The sequence below is a fragment of the Equus asinus genome, chromosome 16, assembly GCF_041296235.1.
Source record: "Equus asinus isolate D_3611 breed Donkey chromosome 16, EquAss-T2T_v2, whole genome shotgun sequence".
NCBI classification, from domain to species: Eukaryota; Metazoa; Chordata; class Mammalia; order Perissodactyla; family Equidae; genus Equus; species Equus asinus.
The window spans coordinates 42,897,818-42,909,639 of NC_091805.1; positions in this window are offsets into that span (position 1 = coordinate 42,897,818).

The following is an 11,822-nucleotide window of genomic DNA, read 5'->3' on the forward strand; positions in this document are numbered from 1 at the left end:
CACGGAATGCGAGCCCAGGCACTGGGCTGACAGCTTTCCATAAGTCATTTGATTTCATCCTTGCAACCCATGGGAAAGACGCTACTGACTTTATCTTACAGTTGAAGATACTGAAACTCAGAAAGGACAAGTCCCTGTCCAGGGTCATTTAGCTAGTAAGTGTCGAGGCTGGAACAGAACTCAAGACCGTCTGACTCCACAAACCACCATTCCCGTCTGCTGCCTGCTTTCACTGGTAGCTGAGTGCAGGCCTCTGGGCTCAATTCCTGGTCTTAGGAACATGGGTTCAGTCCAGCAGAGCTTGCAGACACTTAGGGCATATCCATATATCCACATATCTGCTGGAGGTTGCCCAACTTGACAGGAGGTCTGTTTCAGAAGGGGGTGGTGGTGGTGGTGATTAACTGTTCACACCAAGAAAGTTGAGGGAGTGGCACAGGATTCAGGACCTGAAGGCTCCGCCCTGTGCCCTTTCCTAGAGCAGTTCTGCTGGTGCTTCTCACATCTATAGGCCCAGGGCCAAGCATCCCTCACCCCGCACAGAGGTGTGCAAGGCAGAGCATCCGACTGTGGCTGTAGTCTGGGCTTTAGTCTTAGCGTGCAGAACTGTTTGATACCAGGCCACTTGCTTGACCTTTCTGTGCAGCAGTTTATTTGTAAAATAGGAAGGATAAAATTTGCCCCTGGCACCCTTGCTTCATAAGGTTAGAAGAGAGAGAAGAAGGAAGGAAGGAAACTAACATTCATTGTTAGTGTGTATTAAAAATCTCATTTTTTAGGATCAAAGAGGAGAATACACGTGAATGCATTTGGAAAAGTAAAACCCTGGTCAGTGTGGAAGAGTACACGGCTCTTGTGATTGTCGTTGCTGCTGCCCTGGTTGTGCCCTGCCAGTATGCGTCATGCCTGATCTCTGAGGACTTCCCCTGGAAGTGGAATGAGCATCCATTCCAGCCCCCTCCTTACCTAAGGGCTGCTTCCTACAGGAAGTCTCCTACAAGCAGTTGAAGGCTGCCTCCTGCAGGAAGACTTCTGAGATTCACTCCAGCTGCCTCTAAGGAACTCCTGTGTGGAGGCCAGGACCTTGGCGCCTGTCCTGAATTAGCTGCTACACACTCATCCCACTTTCCTGCAAATCTCAGCCAAGTAAAAGAGGACATTAAGGAATGGCTAAAGGGGGTGGACCGCCCTCCCATTTTGGAGCTGCTCCTCTGTGTCAGGCACTATGCTGGTACCTCACTGTCAGGCCCCTGCTATTAACACCCAAAGGCAGAACAGCGTAGAGGTTGAAGTACAACCACTGGTACCATTGGGTGTAGGGCCTAGTCCCAGGCCCGCCACATTTTAGCACTGTGGCTCACTTCCTCACCTGTAAACTGTGATTGTGTGGCTGGAAGGTAAGGCATTCAGAACAGTGCCTGTCCCACAGTAAACACAAGTGTCAGCTCTAGTGGGTCATCCCCTCAGCATTGGTGCAGTGGTCTTCTTCTCTATTAGGAATGGAAGTGGCAGACTTATGATGAGCTGTGACAGCAGACGCCTTTTGTGTTCCCGGCCCCATCCCCTTGGACCACCTGTAATTTCAGCTGCCTGTGGAGGATGGTTCCTGAGCACGCCGGCAGTGTCTCCCCTCAGTCGCTGTGTCTCTCGGCTTTTCTGACTCAAGGCTCTTTCTGAGGCTGTTGTGGCTTACTCAGGCTGCCCAGGGAGGCCTGGATGTTGGGGCAGGCAAGGCAATGCTCCAGCCTCCTGTGTGTAAGGAGGACAATTCATGTTCTACAGACGGCCTCTCAGACGGCTCCCGTCTGTATGGAGTCCTGATTGCTCACAGAGGTGACCAGCTCAATCCGGTGAGCCAGCTGGCCTGGGTCAGGACAATATACGGAGGACCCAGCTCCTTGGACCTGTGCTCCAGGCAGCTGAACCAGCTGCCCAGCCCTGCCCATGGCTGGCTCCCTGGATGCCCTGTCTTCAGCCCTGCCTCTGTCCGGAGCTGCAGACTTGTCAGCCCCACTTCCCAGGCCTGCTTCTCCTTCATGTTCCCCTTGTTGGGAGAGACACTACCTTTCTGCTGGAGGTTGAGACCTGCTCTTTCACCCTGTTGCCCAAACCAGAGACCTGGGAATCCTTATCAGCTCTCTTCCACCCTGACCTGCCCACCTCCAGTCCATCACTTGGCCTTGGCATCCGTTCACTTCTTTCTGAGTCCCTCCCCCTCCTCTGCTACATTAGTTTAAGCCACCAGCAGGCATGGTCTGGGCCACTGCTACCTTCTTGGTCCCCTGCCTTCAGACTGGCAGCCCCCCTCCCCCCCGGGCTCTTCTTCCCACAGTTGCCATAGTGATCTTCCTAAAGATCCTCGCGAAGTATAAATCCGATCACATCGCCTCTTCACCTCCTCCCTGGCTCCATATTGCTACGAGGCAGACTACGTTTCCTAAAAAACAAGCAAAGCTCTTCATGATCCGACTTCCCCTGCCCTCCCTCTGTCCCCATCCTAGAAGTCTATACTGGTGCCAAACTAAACTGCCTCGAAGGCTCTAACTGCCTTAAATTAGACGATTTGGGTGAAGACCCAAAGTTAGACAGGGCTGGAGTTGAGTCCTGGCTCTGCTGCTTGCCACTCATGTGACCTCAGGTGGGGTGTTTGTGCTCTCTGAGCCTCAGGTTCTAGTCTGTAAAATGGGAATAATAATCCTAATGCTTGCTCCAAGGATTACATGACATAAAGCACAGGGTGTTTATCTCAGCTCCCAGCTGCAGAAAGAGCTCAAGAAACATGAGTTTCCAGATGGTTCCAGGTCTTCCTGCTTTGGCTCTAGCAGCTTCCAGAACAACCTGCCTTCCCCGCATCATCCCAATGACTCCTTTTCTAACACTTAGCTCATGTCACATCCTCCATGAAGCCTCTCTGGACACTCTCCCTGGTCCCTGCCCACCAACTCCATGCCTGTAAGCTGCCCAGGGCACAGGCAGTTCTGGGGTCCTATCTCTGTCCCCATGCTGCCTTCCACTAGGTAGGGAGCATCCTAAGGAAAGGGGCACGTGCCTTCTGCCTGTATCTCTGTGTCTGGTCCAGGCCAGGCCCAGAACAGCTGCCCCAACAGTGTTTGTGAACCAGCAAATGCAGGCGGATTCACAGACTCTGTGGCACCCTTAGCTTAACCAACTCTCCCTGCCTTTCAGCCCCTACACTTGGCATCTCTGGAAGGCCCCTGCTTCTGAAGAACCCTGAGTTGCCCCAGGGCCAGCCAGGAGCTATTACTGACTCTTGCCTAACAGGGGTAGAGGAGTCAAGAAGGAGGGCTGGCTTTATAGCAGCCACCCCCAGGAAGAAGAGTACACCCAGGCAGCCCCTGCATCAGAGGATGGCAGAGGGGAGAGCATGGTTCCCCAGAGAGTGGGTGGATCCTCTCTATTTCACAGAGAAGTTAGGTAACTTGTTCAAGGTCACACAGCTAGTCCAGACAAGAGCCAGGGTTTGAACTGAGGCTCCAGAATTCATGCTCTTAACCATTCTGCTGTGCTGCTCTCATAGCTTGAGTATCCTGGCAGCCCATGGGCTGGGCTTGCTCTTGTCCACCTGTCACTCTGTCCTTAAGCTCTGCAAGGATTCCTAAGGACTCTTTGACTCATGCTCCTCCAGCTGTTGCTCACATGCCTTCAGGGTCCCATGCTTATTGCTTCCCACTGAGCATCATTCCACCTTGGGACAGAGCCAACTTTTTGCTTGCCTTTTCTTGACTTGGAATTGTCCTTCCTGAAGCCCTCACTCAGGGGTCTTCATTCCACTTGTGGCTATAACATGCAATCTTGCCCTCCCCAACCCCATCCCAGCACAGATCATCTCTACAAAGTTGAAGAGAGTGGCCAGGAGCCTATGGCTTCTCTTTGAAGTCATCCTCCCCAGCCTCAGCTCTTCTTAATATGCCATGGTGTGAGAATTGCATCGCCCTGTCATTCTCCGAAAATCACTCTAACTTTTAAGTATCACTCACACTGAGGTCCACAGAGGAGAGCACTTTGACCCAGCCGTGGCTCAGTCAACCCAGGAGTGGGGGCCCTATCTCTGCTTTAGCCCCACAAAAGCAGCGTAGCATACACTGAGTTCTTAGCATCTACGTCTCGTGGCTGGTTGATCTGGGCCTGACTGCTACTGTCTCCCCTGTGTCCTTCTCTCCTCTTCATGGCCTTTGGTCATCAGAGGAGAATCGAGCAGACAAGCAAGCAGCAACATGATATCATGGAAAGACCATTGGCCTGGCAGTTCCGGCCCCAGGTCTGCCACTACCTGGGCAACCTCAGGGCGTGTGACCTTGGGTAATTCACTTCCCCTCTTTGGACCTTGGGTCCCTCACCTATAAAATGGTAAATCTGGTCTACGTGATCTATATGACCCTTCTTGTTCTATGACTAGTTCTTCGACTTAACCTCAGCTAAGGGATGGGAGCCCCACGCAGACAAATGGACATTTCTCATTTACTCTCCACTAGTATCACAAGTACTCCTGTTATAACTATTTTACTGAGAGGATCTTGAGGCTCAGAGAGGTCACGTGATCTGCTCAAAGTCACGTGGCTCTAGTAAGTGGCAGAGCTGGGATTTGAGCCCAGACCTCTTTGATCCCCCAGTAGGCACTTCCCCCGTCACATCTCACTGTTTAAAAAGGGAAAAGGGTGGAAGGAATTTTGGAGATGCCAAATCACTTTGAAAATGAGTCCAGAAAAAATTCAAAACAGTGCAAACCTGACACTCAGTGCATCTTAATGATGTTCTCTGAGTCCAAGAAGAGTCATTCCAAGGGGAACTCAGGGAGTCTTCAGTTCTGAGGCCCACAGAGAGGAGGAAATGGGCTTCCACTGCAGGGGGAGGGTTCAGTGAGACATGGGGAACATAACGGACTCTATGGGACATGCGATGGGCTAAGGGACCCACAGGAGACCTTCAAGAACAGAGCAGGGGCCTGACAGCCCCAGAACACTGAGGAGGTAGAATTAGCATTGGGTGAAAGATTGGATAAGAAAGTGGTTTGTTGAATGGAATGAGTGCTGGTCTGGAGAGGCAGAAGGGTCTTGTCCAGGGAACTCAGACATGGGGTTCTGGATGACTCAGCCTCTCTGATCAGTCTTTGAAGAAGGGGAAGGGAAGACAGAGGATGGAGGTGACTGAGACATCTTGGCAAATTTTCTGTGTTGCAGAGCCAAGGTGCACCTGGAGGACTGAAGGGAAGACAGTCGAGGAATGGACGGGGGACTAGGGTGTGAGGCATGGCTGGGAGGAGGGACAGGCAGTCTGGAACTGGTGGTTTCCCCTACTCCTCCACACTTGCAGCCTAGTCACGGCAAGCCAGCTTGTCACCTGAAATTCCAGGATCATCCAACAGTGTCACCCAGTGGCCATGTGGGAGAGCTGCAGAGAGGTGCCCAGGGGAGGGAGGTAGATGGGAGAAGGGAAAGCACCTAGCTAAATCAGACAAAGAGAAAACTCGGAGTTTCTACCTGCCTGCAGGATGTGGCGCGGGGCTCCCACAGTCTCTGGGCCTAGGCAGGGCTATCCTATAAGGGTCCTGCAGACTTCAAAGGACTTCCTCTCTTCTCCAAACTCGGGCCCTTCACATCCGCTGGGTTAAGCCAGGGCTTCCCTAATGCGTAGATCCCCAAGCCTCCCTGGGCGTGGACCGGAGTAGGCGGTGGGGGGGGGGGGGGGGGGTCTGCAGCCCCTCTCCCAGGCCTCCTTTCTGGGATGATGAGGGTCTGAGATTGCAGCTGCCAGCTGGCCCTCCCCACAGGTTCATCTGGTCACGGCCAAGGTCACAGTGGCTTTCAGGTCAGCAGGTGGGGTCACTGGGACAGCAGCGGAAGGGGTTGGAAGTCACTTCTCAATGGACTGAACACCACTTCCCTTCTCTGCCAGCTGTGCCCTCTCCAAGGTTCACGAGCTTTCAGGAAACAAGCAGTTCTTCTGCTAAGAAACGGGGGGAACCCCAGAGTTAGAATGTGGCATGGCTCTTCAGAAACACGCAATGGAACCTGGGAATGAGGGTCTAATTGAAACTCTTCTCGCCAGGCTTATGTAATCAGGATAATACCTAACAGAAGTGGGTAATATTTCCATCCCCATTCTACGAATATAGAAACCCAAGCTCAGTGAGGTTGAGTAACTTGCTAGCGGCCACACAGTCAGTTCCTGGGTGCAAGAGGCAGGAGCTAAATCATGGTCTGTCCAACTCACTAACCAGGCAGGAGCCAAGCACCATGGGCGACACCAGAACTGGGCATGTAGGAGGGGCTCAACAAATGCTAGTGGAATAAAGAGACCCTTCCCTTGAGCTGGAGAGGGAAACAGAGTTGTCAGCGACTGACTACACTGAGGCAGGATGAACTGGCTTACAACGTGGAGTGAGGCACGAAAGTTCACAAGAGAAAGAAAGCCTTCATAAAGCGTGGGGCTTTGGAGAGGTGTCTCTAAGGAGAATGTCCAAAGGCCCTGAAAGGGTGTTGCCAAGACTTTGGGCTTTCTGCACACCCCGCCCTCATCCTTCCGTCACTCCTGCAGAAGGACTCGCCGGAGCAGCCTATCTAGCAGCAGCCCCTCGCTCCAACCTCACCGACTGTGTTTCCGTCACAGCGTTCCTCTCCGCCTGCCCATTTGCTGTACACGTATCTGTTTGTTCTCTTATTCCCCTACCGCCAGAATGCAAATTCCATGAGGAGGGGTTCTGAGAGATTTGCTCTTTCCTGTGTCTCCAGGGCCTGGAACGCTGTGGGTGCTCAATACATATTTGTGAAACAAATGCCTAAAGGTATGAGTGAATTCCAGGACAAGGGGACAACAGGGACAGAAGCAGTCTCGCCTGCCCCAGGAATACCGAGTCATACAGTCAGACTGGAGCCAGCACATGGAAGGACGTGGTGAGGAAAGGTCATTGGGGGAAGATTGGGAAAGGCCTTGAATGTCATGCTAAGGAGTTTGATTTATTTTGTCCTGTAGGCAATAGGGAACCCTTGTGGCTTTGTGTAGAGAGTGACAGGATCCAACTTAGGTTTTAAAAAAGGTAACTTATGAATGTAATGTAATTTTTAGTAAAATTTTTAATGAAAATGTAGTGTAATACATGATCTGAGAGCAGAGGCAGGAAACCAGTAAGTAGGCGGTTGCTGCTCCAGGTGAGAGACGATAGGGAGGAAAGAATGAAGGCAGTGATGATGGTAGGAAAGAGAAAAGCATCAACAGGGAGCCATTATAGGGGAACCAGTAGGTTTCAGTGGTGAGTGAGATGGGAGAGGGAAAGGGAGCATGGTGGGGCCTTTGGCCAAGCAAGGGACTGAGAGGGGGTGGTGTGGGTGTGTGCAACTGTGCATGTGAGCTCTCATATATGTTGGGGGACGGAGCTCACACCGTGGCTAGTTCTGGCAGAGAGGGGGGTTTGTGGGCTGCTATGGTGGGCCTGCCCATTGTCAACTGGCCTGATGCTCAGGAGAGAGGCCAGGGGCTGGGGATGGAGAGTTGAGAGTCATCATCGTGGAGGGGTATTTGAAGCCACGAAGGAGAACAAGATCCTCCCGGATAAGAGTGTAGATGGAGTGAGAAGAGACAGGACAGAAGTCTGTAGAACATCCACATTATGGGGAAAGGAAGGGCGAGGAGGAGAATGAGCCTGAGTCATGGTCAGACGGGAGAGACGAGGGCCCCAGAGCAGTGTCCCAGACAGCTACCTCTGGGCCAGGCCTCACTGAGGAGCTCACCTCCTCTGTTGACAGGGCTTCCTACTCCATCCGAGCCCTGTGGCCCTCCCCTCCTCCCACACAGAAGCACAGGGCACATCAGGTCTGAAACCACTGGGTCCCTGCTCAGGGTCCATGTTTGCATTACATCGGAGTCAGGACTTCTTCAGGCAGGAATAAATAATTTATTAGTGGCATCTGTAGAGCTAAAAATAATACTTTAAAAAAATTGGCAAAGATTCATTGGAGTTTTATCTAAAATAGTCTTATCCTTCCCATTCATCTGTTTGAAAGAGTGGACTCTGGTCTAGAGATGCGACCCAGGATCCAGATGTGAGCCCTGGGGAGGGGGACCCAGGGGACTTTTTGAGCTAGGTTTTTGAGGTGAAGAGACCTGAGCTGGCAGAGGACAAGGGGAGGCAGTGCTGGTCACTGCGCCAGCAAGGAGATGAGGTGGCCACCTCTCACGGAGCTCACTGACTGGCGGGGGAGATAGACCGGCAGATGCTGAGTGATGGGTGTGAAGATGCCATGGGAGCCTGGCTCACTGTGCTGGGTGGCGGTAGAGGTGGAGGCACAGGGAGGACTCAGGACTTGGTCCTGGAAGGTAGGGTCCTGCCTGCTCCCTGCTGGGGTGCACAGGGTCCCACTCTCCCACAGTAGGACCAGCCCAGCCACAAGGAGAGCAACCTGTCAGCTTGTGATAGGAGATTTTTCTCTTCTAAATCTTCTCAGGAGTGTCTGAGGAGCTCAGAATCCAATCCTCACCTCCGCTCTGGTTTTGCCATTTAGTTGAGGCAGCGCCCTGGAAGATCACTGATGCCCTCTGTGTTTTCTGTTTGGAATTATTGCTCTGCACTTACCACTTTCATTTTGGGAGGTAGGATGGGGAGGTGTGGCCCTCTGATGAGAAAGCGACCCAGGAGGGTCATGCAAGAAACATAAGGAGAGGATGAAAAGGCCAGAGAGCCCCGCTCAGGTGTACTTACCTTCACTATTGAGACAGTTGCACTTGGATAAATCTAGACAGCTGAACATCATTACTTAGGCGGCTCAAACTTGGCATATCCTAGACGAAATTCTCCTTTCTGCCCCCTCACCCCCACACCTGACCCTCCCCCATGTCTAATTAGCAATGCTCCTCATGCAGTTGCTCAGGCCCAAACCCCTGGAGACGAACTTTGACTAACCCATCAGGGAATGCTGTTGTCTTTACCTCCAAAACGTATGATGAACCTGATGTCTTATCTCCTCCAAAAAGTCATCCAGGTTCCAGGCACTCATGTCTCACCGCGGCTCCCCATAGGTCCCCCTGTTCCTACCCACACCCCTGCGGAAGCCAGGGAGATTTTTCAAAAACATAAATTAGGTTGTAGCACCCCTTTGTTGAAAATGCAATGGTTGTTCACTGCCTATAGCACTAACCCACAGTCCTTCTGTGGCCTGGAAGACTCGGCACCATCTGTGCCCTGGATCCCTTTCTGACCTTATTTCCAACCACCCTCCACGTTTGCTCGGCCTGGGCCAGCCGCTTCCTTGCAGGTCCTCAAACTCAGCAAGCACCGTCTCTGCGGCAGGGCCTGTGCATTAGCTGTCCCCATCCCCTGAGAGACTCTTCCCCCAAACATTCTCATGACTCCCTCCCTCCCTTTATGAGGTCTCTGCTTACACATGCCTTCCTAGGACATGCCTGGCACATATTGGGGGAATAAATGAAAGAATGAACGAAAATACCTGTATCGACCCTGTGCTTGGCACATAGGAAGCACTTAGTAACCAGTACATAACGTAATAACAGCCTGGCCTAAGCTCTCTTGTCTTGGCTATGCAATCTGATCCCATGCCCAGGGGTCCCATTGGACCTACACCGAGAAGATGGAAATCTGCGGAGAGATTCCATGCGGAAAAATCATGCGCTGCCCATGGCCACCAGAGGGCGCCAACCGCGGCGGCATCTGCACACTGCGGCACTGGCTGCGGCTGCAGCAACCGGGGAGGTTGGAGCCACCCTCCCCGCGCGCAGCTCGGAGAGACGGGATGGAGACCCACAGGCAGGGATTCTGAACCAGCACCTGGCTCCCTGCATATCTGCTAACCCAGGTCCCGAAGGCTTTTAAAAAACGGCAGGTGAGAGTTTGAGGGTTAAAAATGGTTTTTCCCATCTGTTTGTCAAGCTCCAAACCCCAGCACCTCCAGTCACCTGAGGTCATGTCACTGACGACAATCTCCCCCCTCCCCTCGTTCTGCATCCGGTTCTACAAATACAGAAACCAGAAACTGGAGCTTACTGAGGTTAAGTAGCACGCCCCCTCTGCCTGACAAACCCTTCTGAGCACCTCTCACCCTCCCGGAGCAGCGTTCCCAGCCTCCCTGAGCTGACTTGGGCCTAATCTCCTCCTAGGAGCAGAGGCTCCATGCCCACATCTCCCATAGCAAACGCTGCTGTGGACTGAGATTGTGTGAGCTTCCTGAGAGCAGAGACTGGTTTAATGAGAGAGAGAGAGATTAGGCACTAACTCGGTGAGTACCGAAGGTCAGGACACCCCTATCAGACTTCTCAGCCCCTAGGCCAAGTTTAATGTCTCTGGCACCCAGACTCACCCCCTGTCCTCACACATCCCTGTCCCTGCCCCAGACCCTCTCTCTTCCCCTGTGGGTGGATCCTGTGCAGGCAGGTCAGCCCTGCAGGCCCTCAGTGCTGGATGGTGTCTTAGAGGTCACCTCACTGTTTGCTGGGCACATTCAGCGTGCCAGGAACTCACTGCCCACTACCCCCTCCTCCATCCCAGGTGCTCATGTTGTGGTTTGGCCCACTGGCGTTGGTGGGAATGTCTTCCTGATGGTAAGCACCCTCTGTCTCCCAGGCACAGCTGCCCATGGTCACGCCTGTCGTTCCTGCTGCCCCCTCTCAGGGCCTGAATGCTGTACCACTAAGAAGATGCCCTCACTTGGCAGAGGGCCGGGGGGCGGGACTGGGCAGGGAGTGAGGCGTGAACTGCTGGTCTAGCCAACACATGTCCTGAGATGACCACGTGAGGGGCGGGGGTGAGAACAAGGATCAGGGCAAGGCAGCATCTGGAGTGGGTGTAGCCAGCCTCCCGGGTGCTCCCATCCTCCACACAGCTCCTGCTTTTTGCTCATTCCCACTGAAAGCTCCTTTTAAAATATCCTCTCCACCCACCCCTCCCCAGGTGCCCTGTGTGCTGGATCATTTTGCCTGCAAGGCAAACTGCGTTTATTATGTAACGATGAGTGTGTCTATCCACTGTCAACAATGTGAACATTTATAACGGCCAACAGAGCTTCTGGCCAGGATGAGAAGCTGTGGACTGCCTCACTGAAGTGTGAGAATTCAGCCCAAAGTAAAGACACTTGACATTCTGTTTTGCCTGAGCAGCCTTGTTAGAAGAAAAGGTGTGACATTTCCTTGGGCTTTTTGAAATTGTAAAATAACTGAAGTGCCTGAGTGTTATCCCCTTGGACAGCCAGTCTCTCAGGATTCCGGAGTGGGGACACTGGCTTTGGTGTCTGACTTCCTCTGTCCTGCAGGGTCATACTCATTAGAGGGCTGTTCTTTGCTGGGTGAATAAGTGTTGATTGGCTAATTTTTAAAAAGTTTCTATAAAAAATGGATTAGTGGGTTAATTTGAACCATAGCTCTCACAGGTAGTATAATGCTTTAGCCCAGTAAAATACAGGTGTCTCTGGTGCATAAAATTGTATGTATAGCATGATTATAACGCCATTAAAAACATTTCCAGCTATGGCAGAGTCAAGAGGTTGGCAAATTTTCTCATCCAAAAATTATGTTAAACTGGACAAAATGGTCAAAAACAATAATTTCAAGATTCTGGAAATTGATCAAATACAAATAACACATTGAGAAATGTTTATTCATGAAAAACTGTTGAACTTCTGGTGAGAACAATGGGAGTCTGTGGTGTTCTTGCTCAGGGCTGCTCTCCTCCCTCCGAGCTTGGGTTAGGGAGAGCACAACCTCAGACCAATCATTGGCTGATCACTAAGCTATGCAGACACAGGGATGACCCCTCCAAAGACAGGCTAAAAAATTAAAAATAAGAATACGAAAAATACTGA